This window comes from Prenolepis imparis, unplaced genomic scaffold, assembly GCF_030444845.1.
Source record: "Prenolepis imparis isolate NDT839.2.m4 unplaced genomic scaffold, iyPreImpa1.0 SCAF_9, whole genome shotgun sequence".
NCBI lineage: Eukaryota > Metazoa > Arthropoda > Insecta > Hymenoptera > Formicidae > Prenolepis > Prenolepis imparis.
The window spans coordinates 10,792,119-10,806,944 of NW_028141167.1; positions in this window are offsets into that span (position 1 = coordinate 10,792,119).

Below are 14,826 nucleotides of genomic sequence, written 5' to 3' on the forward strand. Positions count from 1 at the left end.
AATGATTACAGAATCATTTGGTACCAAACAGAACCCAGCGTACAAATTTTTTAACTTGATATACATAAAATGAAGTTGCGTCGCATAGGGTCAGCGGTAAAAAGTATCGATTTCCAATATTTTAAGACGAGCCAAAAATTCATCGATTATACATTTTAATAATACATTGATTACCGAATCTTTTGGTACCATGCAGACACCAGCGTACTAATTTTTTAACTTTATATACATAAATTAAAGGTGCGTCGCATAGGGTCAGCGGTAAAAAAGTATCGATTTCCAATATTTTAAGACGAGCCAAAAATTCATCGATTATACATTTTAATAATACATTGATTACAGAATCTTTTGGTACCATGCAGACACCAGCGTACAAATTTTTTAATACGATAAACATAAAATAAGTATGCGTCGCACAGGGTCCGCGTCAAAAAAGTATTAATTTCTAATATTTTAAGAAGAGCCAAAAATTCATCGATTATACATTTTAATAGTACATTGATTACAGAATCATTTGGTACCAAACAGACCCCAGCGTACAAATTTTTTAACTTGATATACATAAAATGAAGTTGCGTCGCATAGTGTCAGCGGTAAAAAGAATCGATTTCCAATATTTTAAGACGAGCCAAAAATTCATCGATTATACATTTTAATAATACATTGATTACAGAATCTTTTGGTACCATGCAGACACCAGCGTACAAATTTTTTAATACGATAAACATAAAATAAGTATGCGTCGCACAGGGTCCGCGTCAAAAAAGTATTAATTTCTAATATTTTAAGACGAGCCAAAAATTCATCGATTATACATTTTAATAGTACATTGATTACAGAATCATTTGGTACCAAACAGACCCCAGCGTACAAATTTTTTAACTTGATATACATAAAATGAAGTTGCGTCGCATAGTGTCAGCGGTAAAAAGTATCGATTTCCAATATTTTAAGACGAGCCAAAAATTCATCGATTATACATTTTAATAATACATTGATTACAGAATCTTTTGGTACCATGCAGACACCAGCGTACAAATTTTTTAATACGATAAACATAAAATAAGTATGCGTCGCACAGGGTCCGCGTCAAAAAAGTATTAATTTCTAATATTTTAAGACGAGCCAAAAATTCATCGATTATACATTTTAATAGTACATTGATTACAGAATCATTTGGTACCAAACAGACCCCAGCGTACAAATTTTTTAACTTGATATACATAAAATGAAGTTGCGTCGCATAGGGTCAGCGGTAAAAAGTATCGATTTCCAATATTTTAAGACGAGCCAAAAATTCATCGATTATACATTTTAATAATACATTGATTACCGAATCTTTTGGTACCATGCAGACACCAGCGTACTAATTTTTTAACTTTATATACATAAATTAAGGGTGCGTCGCATAGGGTCAGCGGTAAAAAAGTATCGATTTCCAATATTTTAAGACGAGCCAAAAATTCATCGATTATACATTTTAATAATACATTGATTACAGAATCTTTTGGTACCATGCAGACACCAGCGTACAAATTTTTTAATCCGATAAACATAAAATAAGTATGCGTCGCACAGGGTCCGCGTCAAAAAAGTATTAATTTCTAATATTTTAAGACGAGCCAAAAATTCATCGATTATACATTTTAATAGTACATTGATTACAGAATCATTTGGTACCAAACAGAACCCAGCGTACAAATTTTTTAACTTGATATACATAAAATGAAGTTGCGTCGCATAGGGTCAGCGGTAAAAAGTATCGATTTCCAATATTTTAAGACGAGCCAAAAATTCATCGATTATACATTTTAATAATACATTGATTACCGAATCTTTTGGTACCATGCAGACACCAGCGTACTAATTTTTTAACTTTATATACATAAATTAAAGGTGCGTCGCATAGGGTCAGCGGTAAAAAAGTATCGATTTCCAATATTTTAAGACGAGCCAAAAATTCATCGATTATACATTTTAATAATACATTGATTACAGAATCTTTTGGTACCATGCAGACACCAGCGTACAAATTTTTTAATACGATAAACATAAAATAAGTATGCGTCGCACAGGGTCCGCGTCAAAAAAGTATTAATTTCTAATATTTTAAGACGAGCCAAAAATTCATCGATTATACATTTTAATAGTACATTGAATACAGAATCATTTGGTACCAAACAGACCCCAGCGTACAAATTTTTTAACTTGATATACATAAAATGAAGTTGCGTCGCATAGTGTCAGCGGTAAAAAGAATCGATTTCCAATATTTTAAGACGAGCCAAAAATTCATCGATTATACATTTTAATAATACATTGATTACAGAATCTTTTGGTACCATGCAGACACCAGCGTACAAATTTTTTAATACGATAAACATAAAATAAGTATGCGTCGCACAGGGTCCGCGTCAAAAAAGTATTAATTTCTAATATTTTAAGACGAGCCAAAAATTCATCGATTATACATTTTAATAGTACATTGATTACAGAATCATTTGGTACCAAACAGACCCCAGCGTACAAATTTTTTAACTTGATATACATAAAATGAAGTTGCGTCGCATAGTGTCAGCGGTAAAAAGTATCGATTTCCAATATTTTAAGACGAGCCAAAAATTCATCGATTATACATTTTAATAATACATTGATTACAGAATCTTTTGGTACCATGCAGACACCAGCGTACAAATTTTTTAATACGATAAACATAAAATAAGTATGCGTCGCACAGGGTCCGCGTCAAAAAAGTATTAATTTCTAATATTTTAAGACGAGCCAAAAATTCATCGATTATACATTTTAATAGTACATTGATTACAGAATCATTTGGTACCAAACAGACCCCAGCGTACAAATTTTTTAACTTGATATACATAAAATGAAGTTGCGTCGCATAGGGTCAGCGGTAAAAAGTATCGATTTCCAATATTTTAAGACGAGCCAAAAATTCATCGATTATACATTTTAATAATACATTGATTACCGAATCTTTTGGTACCATGCAGACACCAGCGTACTAATTTTTTAACTTTATATACATAAATTAAGGGTGCGTCGCATAGGGTCAGCGGTAAAAAAGTATCGATTTCCAATATTTTAAGACGAGCCAAAAATTCATCGATTATACATTTTAATAATACATTGATTACAGAATCTTTTGGTACCATGCAGACACCAGCGTACAAATTTTTTAATCCGATAAACATAAAATAAGTATGCGTCGCACAGGGTCCGCGTCAAAAAAGTATTAATTTCTAATATTTTAAGACGAGCCAAAAATTCATCGATTATACATTTTAATAGTACATTGATTACAGAATCATTTGGTACCAAACAGACCCCAGCGTACAAATTTTTTAACTTGATATACATAAAATGAAGTTGCGTCGCATAGTGTCAGCGGTAAAAAGTATCGATTTCCAATATTTTAAGACGAGCCAAAAATTCATCGATTATACATTTTAATAATACATTGATTACAGAATCTTTTGGTACCATGCAGACACCAGCGTACAAATTTTTTAATACGATAAACATAAAATAAGTATGCGTCGCACAGGGTCCGCGTCAAAAAAGTATTAATTTCTAATATTTTAAGACGAGCCAAAAATTCATCGATTATACATTTTAATACTACATTGATTACAGAATCTTTTGGTACCATGCAGACACCAGCGTACAAATTTTTTAATACGATAAACATAAAATAAGTATGCGTCGCACAGGGTCCGCGTCAAAAAAGTATTAATTTCTAATATTTTAAGACGAGCCAAAAATTCATCGATTATACATTTTAATAGTACATTGATTACAGAATCATTTGGTACCAAACAGACCCCAGCGTACAAATTTTTTAACTTGATATACATAAAATGAAGTTGCGTCGCAAAGTGTCAGCGGTAAAAAGTATCGATTTCCAATATTTTAAGACGAGCCAAAAATTCATCGATTATACATTTTAATAATACATTGATTACAGAATCTTTTGGTACCATGCAGACACCAGCGTACAAATTTTTTAATACGATAAACATAAAATAAGTATGCGTCGCACAGGGTCCGCGTCAAAAAAGTATTAATTTCTAATATTTTAAGACGAGCCAAAAATTCATCGATTATACATTTTAATAGTACATTGATTACAGAATCATTTGGTACCAAACAGACCCCAGCGTACAAATTTTTTAACTTGATATACATAAAATGATGTTGCGTCGCATAGGGTCAGCGGTAAAAAGTATCGATTTCCAATATTTTAAGACGAGCCAAAAATTCATCGATTAAACATTTTAATAATACATTGATTACCTAATCTTTTGGTACCATGCAGACACCAGCGTACTAATTTTTTAACTTTATATACATAAATTAAGGGTGCGTCGCATAGGGTCAGCGGTAAAAAAGTATCGATTTCCAATATTTTAAGACGAGCCAAAAATTCATCGATTATACATTTTAATAATACATTGATTACAGAATCTTTTGGTACCATGCAGACACCAGCGTACAAATTTTTTCATTTGCTATACATAAATTAAGGTTGCGTCGCATTGGGTCAGCGGTAAAAAAGTATCGATTTCTAATATTTTAAGACGAGCCAAAAATTCATCGATTATACATTTTAATTGTACATTGATTACAGAATCATTTGGTACCAAACAGACACCAGCGTACTAATTTTTTAACTTTATATGCATAAAATAAGGTTGCGTCGCATAGGGTCAGCGGTAAATAAGTATCGATTTCTAATATTTTAAGACGAGCCAAAAATTCATCGATTATACATTTTAATAGTACATTGATTACAGAATCATTTGGTACCAAACAGACCCCAGCGTACAAATTTTTTAACTTGATATACATAAAATGAAGTTGCGTCGCAAAGGGTCAGCGGTAAAAAGTATCGATTTCTAATATTTCAAGACGAGCCAAAAATTCATCGATTATACATTTTAATAATACATTGATTACCGAATCTTTTGGTACCATGCAGACACCAGCGTACTAATTTTTTAACTTTATATACATAAATTAAGGGTGCGTCGCATAGGGTCAGCGGTAAAAAAGTATCGATTTCCAATATTTTAAGACGAGCCAAAAATTCATCGATTATACATTTTAATAATACATTGATTACAGAATCATTTGGTACCAAACAGACCCCAGCGTACAAATTTTTTAACTTGATATACATAAAATGAAGTTGCGTCGCATAGTGTCAGCGGTAAAAAGTATCGATTTCCAATATTTTAAGACGAGCCAAAAATTCATCGATTATACATTTTAATAATACATTGATTACAGAATCTTTTGGTACCATGCAGACACCAGCGTACAAATTTTTTAATACGATAAACATAAAATAAGTATGCGTCGCACAGGGTCCGCGTCAAAAAAGTATTAATTTCTAATATTTTAAGACGAGCCAAAAATTCATCGATTATACATTTTAATAGTACATTGATTACAGAATCATTTGGTACCAAACAGACCCCAGCGTACAAATTTTTTAACTTGATATACATAAAATGAAGTTGCGTCGCAAAGTGTCAGCGGTAAAAAGTATCGATTTCCAATATTTTAAGACGAGCCAAAAATTCATCGATTATACATTTTAATAATACATTGATTACAGAATCTTTTGGTACCATGCAGACACCAGCGTACAAATTTTTTAATACGATAAACATAAAATAAGTATGCGTCGCACAGGGTCCGCGTCAAAAAAGTATTAATTTCTAATATTTTAAGACGAGCCAAAAATTCATCGATTATACATTTTAATAGTACATTGATTACAGAATCATTTGGTACCAAACAGACCCCAGCGTACAAATTTTTTAACTTGATATACATAAAATGAAGTTGCGTCGCATAGGGTCAGCGGTAAAAAGTATCGATTTCCAATATTTTAAGACGAGCCAAAAATTCATCGATTATACATTTTAATAATACATTGATTACCTAATCTTTTGGTACCATGCAGACACCAGCGTACTAATTTTTTAACTTTATATACATAAATTAAGGGTGCGTCGCATAGGGTCAGCGGTAAAAAAGTATCGATTTCCAATATTTTAAGACGAGCCAAAAATTCATCGATTATACATTTTAATAATACATTGATTACAGAATCTTTTGGTACCATGCAGACACCAGCGTACAAATTTTTTCATTTGCTATACATAAATTAAGGTTGCGTCGCATTGGGTCAGCGGTAAAAAAGTATCGATTTCTAATATTTTAAGACGAGCCAAAAATTCATTGATTATACATTTTAATTGTACATTGATTACAGAATCATTTGGTACCAAACAGACACCAGCGTACTAATTTTTTAACTTTATATGCATAAAATAAGGTTGCGTCGCATAGGGTCAGCGGTAAATAAGTATCGATTTCTAATATTTTAAGACGAGCCAAAAATTCATCGATTATACATTTTAATAGTACATTGATTACAGAATCATTTGGTACCAAACAGACCCCAGCGTACAAATTTTTTAACTTGATATACATAAAATGAAGTTGCGTCGCAAAGGGTCAGCGGTAAAAAGTATCGATTTCTAATATTTCAAGACGAGCCAAAAATTCATCGATTATACATTTTAATAATACATTGATTACCGAATCTTTTGGTACCATGCAGACACCAGCGTACTAATTTTTTAACTTTATATACATAAATTAAGGGTGCGTCGCATAGGGTCAGCGGTAAAAAAGTATCGATTTCCAATATTTTAAGACGAGCCAAAAATTCATCGATTATACATTTTAATAATACATTGATTACAGAATCATTTGGTACCAAACAGACCCCAGCGTACAAATTTTTTAACTTGATATACATAAAATGAAGTTGCGTCGCATAGTGTCAGCGGTAAAAAGTATCGATTTCCAATATTTTAAGACGAGCCAAAAATTCATCGATTATACATTTTAATAATACATTGATTACAGAATCTTTTGGTACCATGCAGACACCAGCGTACAAATTTTTTAATACGATAAACATAAAATAAGTATGCGTCGCACAGGGTCCGCGTCAAAAAAGTATTAATTTCTAATATTTTAAGACGAGCCAAAAATTCATCGATTATACATTTTAATAGTACATTGATTACAGAATCATTTGGTACCAAACAGACCCCAGCGTACAAATTTTTTAACTTGATATACATAAAATGAAGTTGCGTCGCAAAGTGTCAGCGGTAAAAAGTATCGATTTCCAATATTTTAAGACGAGCCAAAAATTCATCGATTATACATTTTAATAATACATTGATTACAGAATCTTTTGGTACCATGCAGACACCAGCGTACAAATTTTTTAATACGATAAACATAAAATAAGTATGCGTCGCACAGGGTCCGCGTCAAAAAAGTATTAATTTCTAATATTTTAAGACGAGCCAAAAATTCATCGATTATACATTTTAATAGTACATTGATTACAGAATCATTTGGTACCAAACAGACCCCAGCGTACAAATTTTTTAACTTGATATACATAAAATGAAGTTGCGTCGCATAGGGTCAGCGGTAAAAAGTATCGATTTCCAATATTTTAAGACGAGCCAAAAATTCATCGATTATACATTTTAATAATACATTGATTACCTAATCTTTTGGTACCATGCAGACACCAGCGTACTAATTTTTTAACTTTATATACATAAATTAAGGGTGCGTCGCATAGGGTCAGCGGTAAAAAAGTATCGATTTCCAATATTTTAAGACGAGCCAAAAATTCATCGATTATACATTTTAATAATACATTGATTACAGAATCTTTTGGTACCATGCAGACACCAGCGTACAAATTTTTTCATTTGCTATACTTAAATTAAGGTTGCGTCGCATTGGGTCAGCGGTAAAAAAGTATCGATTTCTAATATTTTAAGACGAGCCAAAAATTCATCGATTATACATTTTAATTGTACATTGATTACAGAATCATTTGGTACCAAACAGACACCAGCGTACTAATTTTTTAACTTTATATGCATAAAATAAGGTTGCGTCGCATAGGGTCAGCGGTAAATAAGTATCGATTTCTAATATTTTAAGACGAGCCAAAAATTCATCGATTATACATTTTAATAGTACATTGATTACAGAATCATTTGGTACCAAACAGACCCCAGCGTACAAATTTTTTAACTTGATATACATAAAATGAAGTTGCGTCGCAAAGGGTCAGCGGTAAAAAGTATCGATTTCTAATATTTCAAGACGAGCCAAAAATTCATCGATTATACATTTTAATAATACATTGATTACCGAATCTTTTGGTACCATGCAGACACCAGCGTACTAATTTTTTAACTTTATATACATAAATTAAGGGTGCGTCGCATAGGGTCAGCGGTAAAAAAGTATCGATTTCCAATATTTTAAGACGAGCCAAAAATTCATCGATTATACATTTTAATAATACATTGATTACAGAATCTTTTGGTACCATGCAGACACCAGCGTACAAATTTTTTAATACGATAAACATAAAATAAGTATGCGTCGCACAGGGTCCGCGTCAAAAAAGTATTAATTTCTAATATTTTAAGACGAGCCAAAAATTCATCGATTATACATTTTAATAGTACATTGATTACAGAATCATTTGGTACCAAACAGACCCCAGCCTACAAATTTTTTAACTTGATATACATAAAATGAAGTTGCGTCGCATAGTGTCAGCGGTAAAAAGTATCGATTTCCAATATTTTAAGACGAGCCAAAAATTCATCGATTATACATTTTAATAATACATTGATTACAGAATCTTTTGGTACCATGCAGACACCAGCGTACAAATTTTTTAATACGATAAACATAAAATGAGGATGCGTCGCACAGTGTCCGCGTCAAAAAAGTATGAATTTCTAATATTTTAAGACGAGCCAAAAATTCATCGATTATACATTTTAATAGTACATAGATTATAGAATCATTTGGTACCAAACAGACACCAGCGTACAAATTTTTTAATACGATAAACATAAAATAAGGTTGCGTCGCATAGGGTCAGCGGTAAAAAGTATCGATTTCCAATATTTTAAGACGAGCCAAAAATTCATCGATTATACATTTTAATATTACATTGATTACAGAATCTTTTGGTATCAAACAGACACCAGCGTACAAATTTTTTAACTTGATATACATAAAATAAGGTTGCGTCGCATAGGGTCAGCGGTAAAAAGTATCGATTTCCAATATTTTAAGACGAGCCAAAAATTCATCGATTATACATTTTAATATTACATTGATTACAGAATCTTTTGGTATCAAACAGACACCAGCGTACAAATTTTTTAACTTGATAAACAAAATAAGGTTGCGTCGCATAGGGTCAGCGGTAAAAAGTATCCATTTCCAATATTTTAAGACGAGCCAAAAATTCATCGATTATACATTTTAATAGTACATAGATTATAGAATCATTTGGTATCAAACAGACACCAGCGTACAAATTTTTTAACTTGATATACATAAAATAAGGTTGCGTCGCAGCGGTAAAAAGTATCGATTTCCAATATTTCAAGACGAGCCAAAAATTCATCGATTATACATTTTAATATTACATTGATTACAGAATCTTTTGGTACCATGCAGACACCAGCGTACAAATTTTTTAATACGATAAACATAAAATAAGGATGCCTCGCACAGGGTCCGCGTCAAAAAAGTATTAATTTCTAATATTTTAAGACGAGCCAAAAATTCATCGATTATACATTTTAATAGTACATTGATTACAGAATCTTTTCGTACCATGCAGACACCAGCGTACAAATTTTTTAATATGATAAACATAAAATAAGGATGCGTCGCACAGGGTCCGCGTCAAAAAAGTATCAATTTCTAATATTTTAAGACGAGCCAAAAATTCATCGATTATACATTATAATAGTACATAGATTATAGAATCATTTGGTACCAAACAGACACCAGCGTACAAATTTTTTAACTTGATATACATAAAATAAGGTTGCGTCGCATAGGGTCAGCGGTAAAAAGGATCGATTTCCAATATTTTAAGACGAGCCAAAAATTCATCGATTATACATTTTAATAATACATTGATTACAGAATCTTTTGGTACCATGCAGACACCAGCGTACAAATTTTTTAATACGATAAACATAAAATAAGTATGCGTCGCACAGGGTCCGCGTCAAAAAAGTATTAATTTCTAATATTTTAAGACGAGCCAAAAATTCATCGATTATACATTTTAATAGTACATTGATTACAGAATCATTTGGTACCAAACAGACCCCAGCCTACAAATTTTTTAACTTGATATACATAAAATGAAGTTGCGTCGCATAGTGTCAGCGGTAAAAAGTATCGATTTCCAATATTTTAAGACGAGCCAAAAATTCATCGATTATACATTTTAATAATACATTGATTACAGAATCTTTTGGTACCATGCAGACACCAGCGTACAAATTTTTTAATACGATAAACATAAAATGAGGATGCGTCGCACAGTGTCCGCGTCAAAAAAGTATGAATTTCTAATATTTTAAGACGAGCCAAAAATTCATCGATTATACATTTTAATAGTACATAGATTATAGAATCATTTGGTACCAAACAGACACCAGCGTACAAATTTTTTAATACGATAAACATAAAATAAGGTTGCGTCGCATAGGGTCAGCGGTAAAAAGTATCGATTTCCAATATTTTAAGACGAGCCAAAAATTCATCGATTATACATTTTAATATTACATTGATTACAGAATCTTTTGGTATCAAACAGACACCAGCGTACAAATTTTTTAACTTGATATACATAAAATAAGGTTGCGTCGCATAGGGTCAGCGGTAAAAAGTATCGATTTCCAATATTTTAAGACGAGCCAAAAATTCATCGATTATACATTTTAATATTACATTGATTACAGAATCTTTTGGTATCAAACAGACACCAGCGTACAAATTTTTTAACTTGATAAACAAAATAAGGTTGCGTCGCATAGGGTCAGCGGTAAAAAGTATCCATTTCCAATATTTTAAGACGAGCCAAAAATTCATCGATTATACATTTTAATAGTACATAGATTATAGAATCATTTGGTATCAAACAGACACCAGCGTACAAATTTTTTAACTTGATATACATAAAATAAGGTTGCGTCGCAGCGGTAAAAAGTATCGATTTCCAATATTTCAAGACGAGCCAAAAATTCATCGATTATACATTTTAATATTACATTGATTACAGAATCTTTTGGTACCATGCAGACACCAGCGTACAAATTTTTTAATACGATAAACATAAAATAAGGATGCCTCGCACAGGGTCCGCGTCAAAAAAGTATTAATTTCTAATATTTTAAGACGAGCCAAAAATTCATCGATTATACATTTTAATAGTACATTGATTACAGAATCTTTTCGTACCATGCAGACACCAGCGTACAAATTTTTTAATATGATAAACATAAAATAAGGATGCGTCGCACAGGGTCCGCGTCAAAAAAGTATCAATTTCTAATATTTTAAGACGAGCCAAAAATTCATCGATTATACATTATAATAGTACATAGATTATAGAATCATTTGGTACCAAACAGACACCAGCGTACAAATTTTTTAACTTGATATACATAAAATAAGGTTGCGTCGCATAGGGTCAGCGGTAAAAAGGATCGATTTCCAATATTTTAAGACGAGCCAAAAATTCATCGATTATACATTTTAATATTACATTGATTACAGAATCTTTTGGTACCATGCAGATACCAGCGTACAAATTTTTTAATACGATAAACATAAAATAAGGATGCATCGCACAGGGTCCGCATCAAGAAAGTATCAATTTCTAATATTTTAAGACGAGCCAAAAATTCATCGATTATACATTTTAATAGTACATAGATTATAGAATCATTTGGTACCAAACAGACACCAGCGTACAAATTTTTTAACTTGATATACATAAAATAAGGTTGCGTCGCATAGGGTCAGCGGTAAAAAGTATCGATTTCCAATATTTCAAGACGAGCCAAAAATTCATCGATTATACATTTTAATATTACATTGATTACAGAATCTTTTGGTACCATGCAGACACCAGCGTACAAATTTTTTATTACGATAAACATAAAATAAGGATGCATCGCACAGGGTCCGCGTCAAAAAAGTATCCATTTCTAATATTTTAAGACGAGCCAAAAATTCATCGATTATACATTTTAATAGTACATTGATTACAGAATCTTTTCGTACCATGCAGACACCAGCGTACAAATTTTTTAATATGATAAACATAAAATAAGGATGCGTCGCACAGGGTCCGCGTCAAAAAAGTATGAATTTCTAATATTTTAAGACGAGCCAAAAATTCATCGATTATACATTTTAATAGTACATAGATTATAGAATCATTTGGTACCAAACAGACACCAGCGTACAAATTTTTTAATTTGATATACATAAAATAAGGTTGCGTCGCATAGGGTCAGCGGTAAAAAAGTATCAATTTCTAATATTTTAAGACGAGCCAAAAATTCATCGATTATACATTTTAATAGTACATAGATTATAGAATCATTTGGTACCAAACAGACACCAGCGTACAAATTTTTTAACTTGATATACATAAAATAAGGTTGCGTCGCATAGGGTCAGCGGTAAAAAGTATCGATTTCCAATATTTCAAGACGAGCCAAAAATTCGTCGATTATACATTTTAATATTACATTGATTACAGATTCTTTTGGTACCATGCAGACACCAGCGTACAAATTTTTTAATACGATAAACATAAAATAAGGATGCCTCGCACAGAGTCCGCGTCAAAAAAGTATTAATTTCTAATATTTTAAGACGAGCCAAAAATTCATCGATTATACATTTTAATAGTACATTGATTACAGAATCTTTTCGTACCATGCAGACACCAGCGTACAAATTTTTTAATATGATAAACATAAAATAAGGATGCGTCGCACAGGGTCAGCGGTAAAAAGTATCAATTTCCAATATTTTAAGACGAGCCAAAAATTCATCGATTATACATTTTAATATTACATTGATTACAGAATCTTTTGGTACCATGCAGACACCAGCGTACAAATTTTTTAATACGATAAACATAAAATAAGGATGCATCGCACAGGGTCCGCGTCAAAAAAGTATCAATTTCTAATATTTTAAGACGAGCCAAAAATTCATCGATTATACATTTTAATAGTACATTGATTACAGAATCTTTTCGTACCATGCAGACACCAGCGTACAAATTTTTTAATAGGATAAACATAAAACAAGGATGCGTCGCACAGGGTCCGCGTCAAAAAAGTATCAATTTCTAATATTTTAAGACGAGCCAAAAATTCATCGATTATACATTTTAATAGTACATAGATTATAGAATCATTTGGTACCAAACAGACACCAGCGTACAAATTTTTTAACTTGATATACATAAAATAAGGTTGCGTCGCATAGGGTCAGCGGTAAAAAGTATCGATTTCCAATATTTCAAGACGAGCCAAAAATTCGTCGATTATACATTTTAATATTACATTGATTACAGAATCTTTTGGTACCATGCAGACACCAGCGTACAAATTTTTTAATACGATAAACATAAAATAAGGATGCCTCGCACAGGGTCCGCGTCAAAAAAGTATTAATTTCTAATATTTTAAGACGAGCCAAAAATTCATCGATTATACATTTTAATAGTACATTGATTACAGAATCTTTTCGTACCATGCAGACACCAGCGTACAAATTTTTTAATATGATAAACATAAAATAAGGATGCGTCGCACAGGGTCCGCGTCAAAAAAGTATCAATTTCTAATATTTTAAGACGAGCCAAAAATTCATCGATTATACATTTTAATATTACATTGATTACAGAATCTTTTGGTACCATGCAGACACCAGCGTACAAATTTTTTAATACGATAAACATAAAATAAGTATGCGTCGCACAGGGTCCGCGTCAAAAAAGTATTAATTTCTAATATTTTAAGACGAGCCAAAAATTCATCGATTATACATTTTAATAGTACATTGATTACAGAATCATTTGGTACCAAACAGACCCCAGCGTACAAATTTTTTAACTTGATATACATAAAATGAAGTTGCGTCGCATAGGGTCAGCGGTAAAAAGTATCGATTTCCAATATTTTAAGACGAGCCAAAAATTCATCGATTATACATTTTAATAATACATTGATTACCGAATCTTTTGGTACCATGCAGACACCAGCGTACTAATTTTTTAACTTTATATACATAAATTAAAGGTGCGTCGCATAGGGTCAGCGGTAAAAAAGTATCGTTTTCCAATATTTTAAGACGAGCCAAAAATTCATCGATTATACATTTTAATAATACATTGATTACAGAATCTTTTGGTACCATGCAGACACCAGCGTACAAATTTTTTAATACGATAAACATAAAATAATTATGCGTCGCACAGGGTCCGCGTCAAAAAAGTATTAATTTCTAATATTTTAAGACGAGCCAAAAATTCATCGATTATACATTTTAATAGTACATTAATTACAGAATCATTTGGTACCAAACAGAACCCAGCGTACAAATTTTTTAACTTGATATACATAAAATGAAGTTGCGTCGCATAGTGTCAGCGGTAAAAAGTATCGATTTCCAATATTTTAAGACGAGCCAAAAATTCATCGATTATACATTTTAATAATACATTGATTACAGAATCTTTTGGTACCATGCAGACACCAGCGTACAAATTTTTTAATACGATAAACATAAAATAAGTATGCGTCGCACAGGGTCCGCGTCAAAAAAGTATTA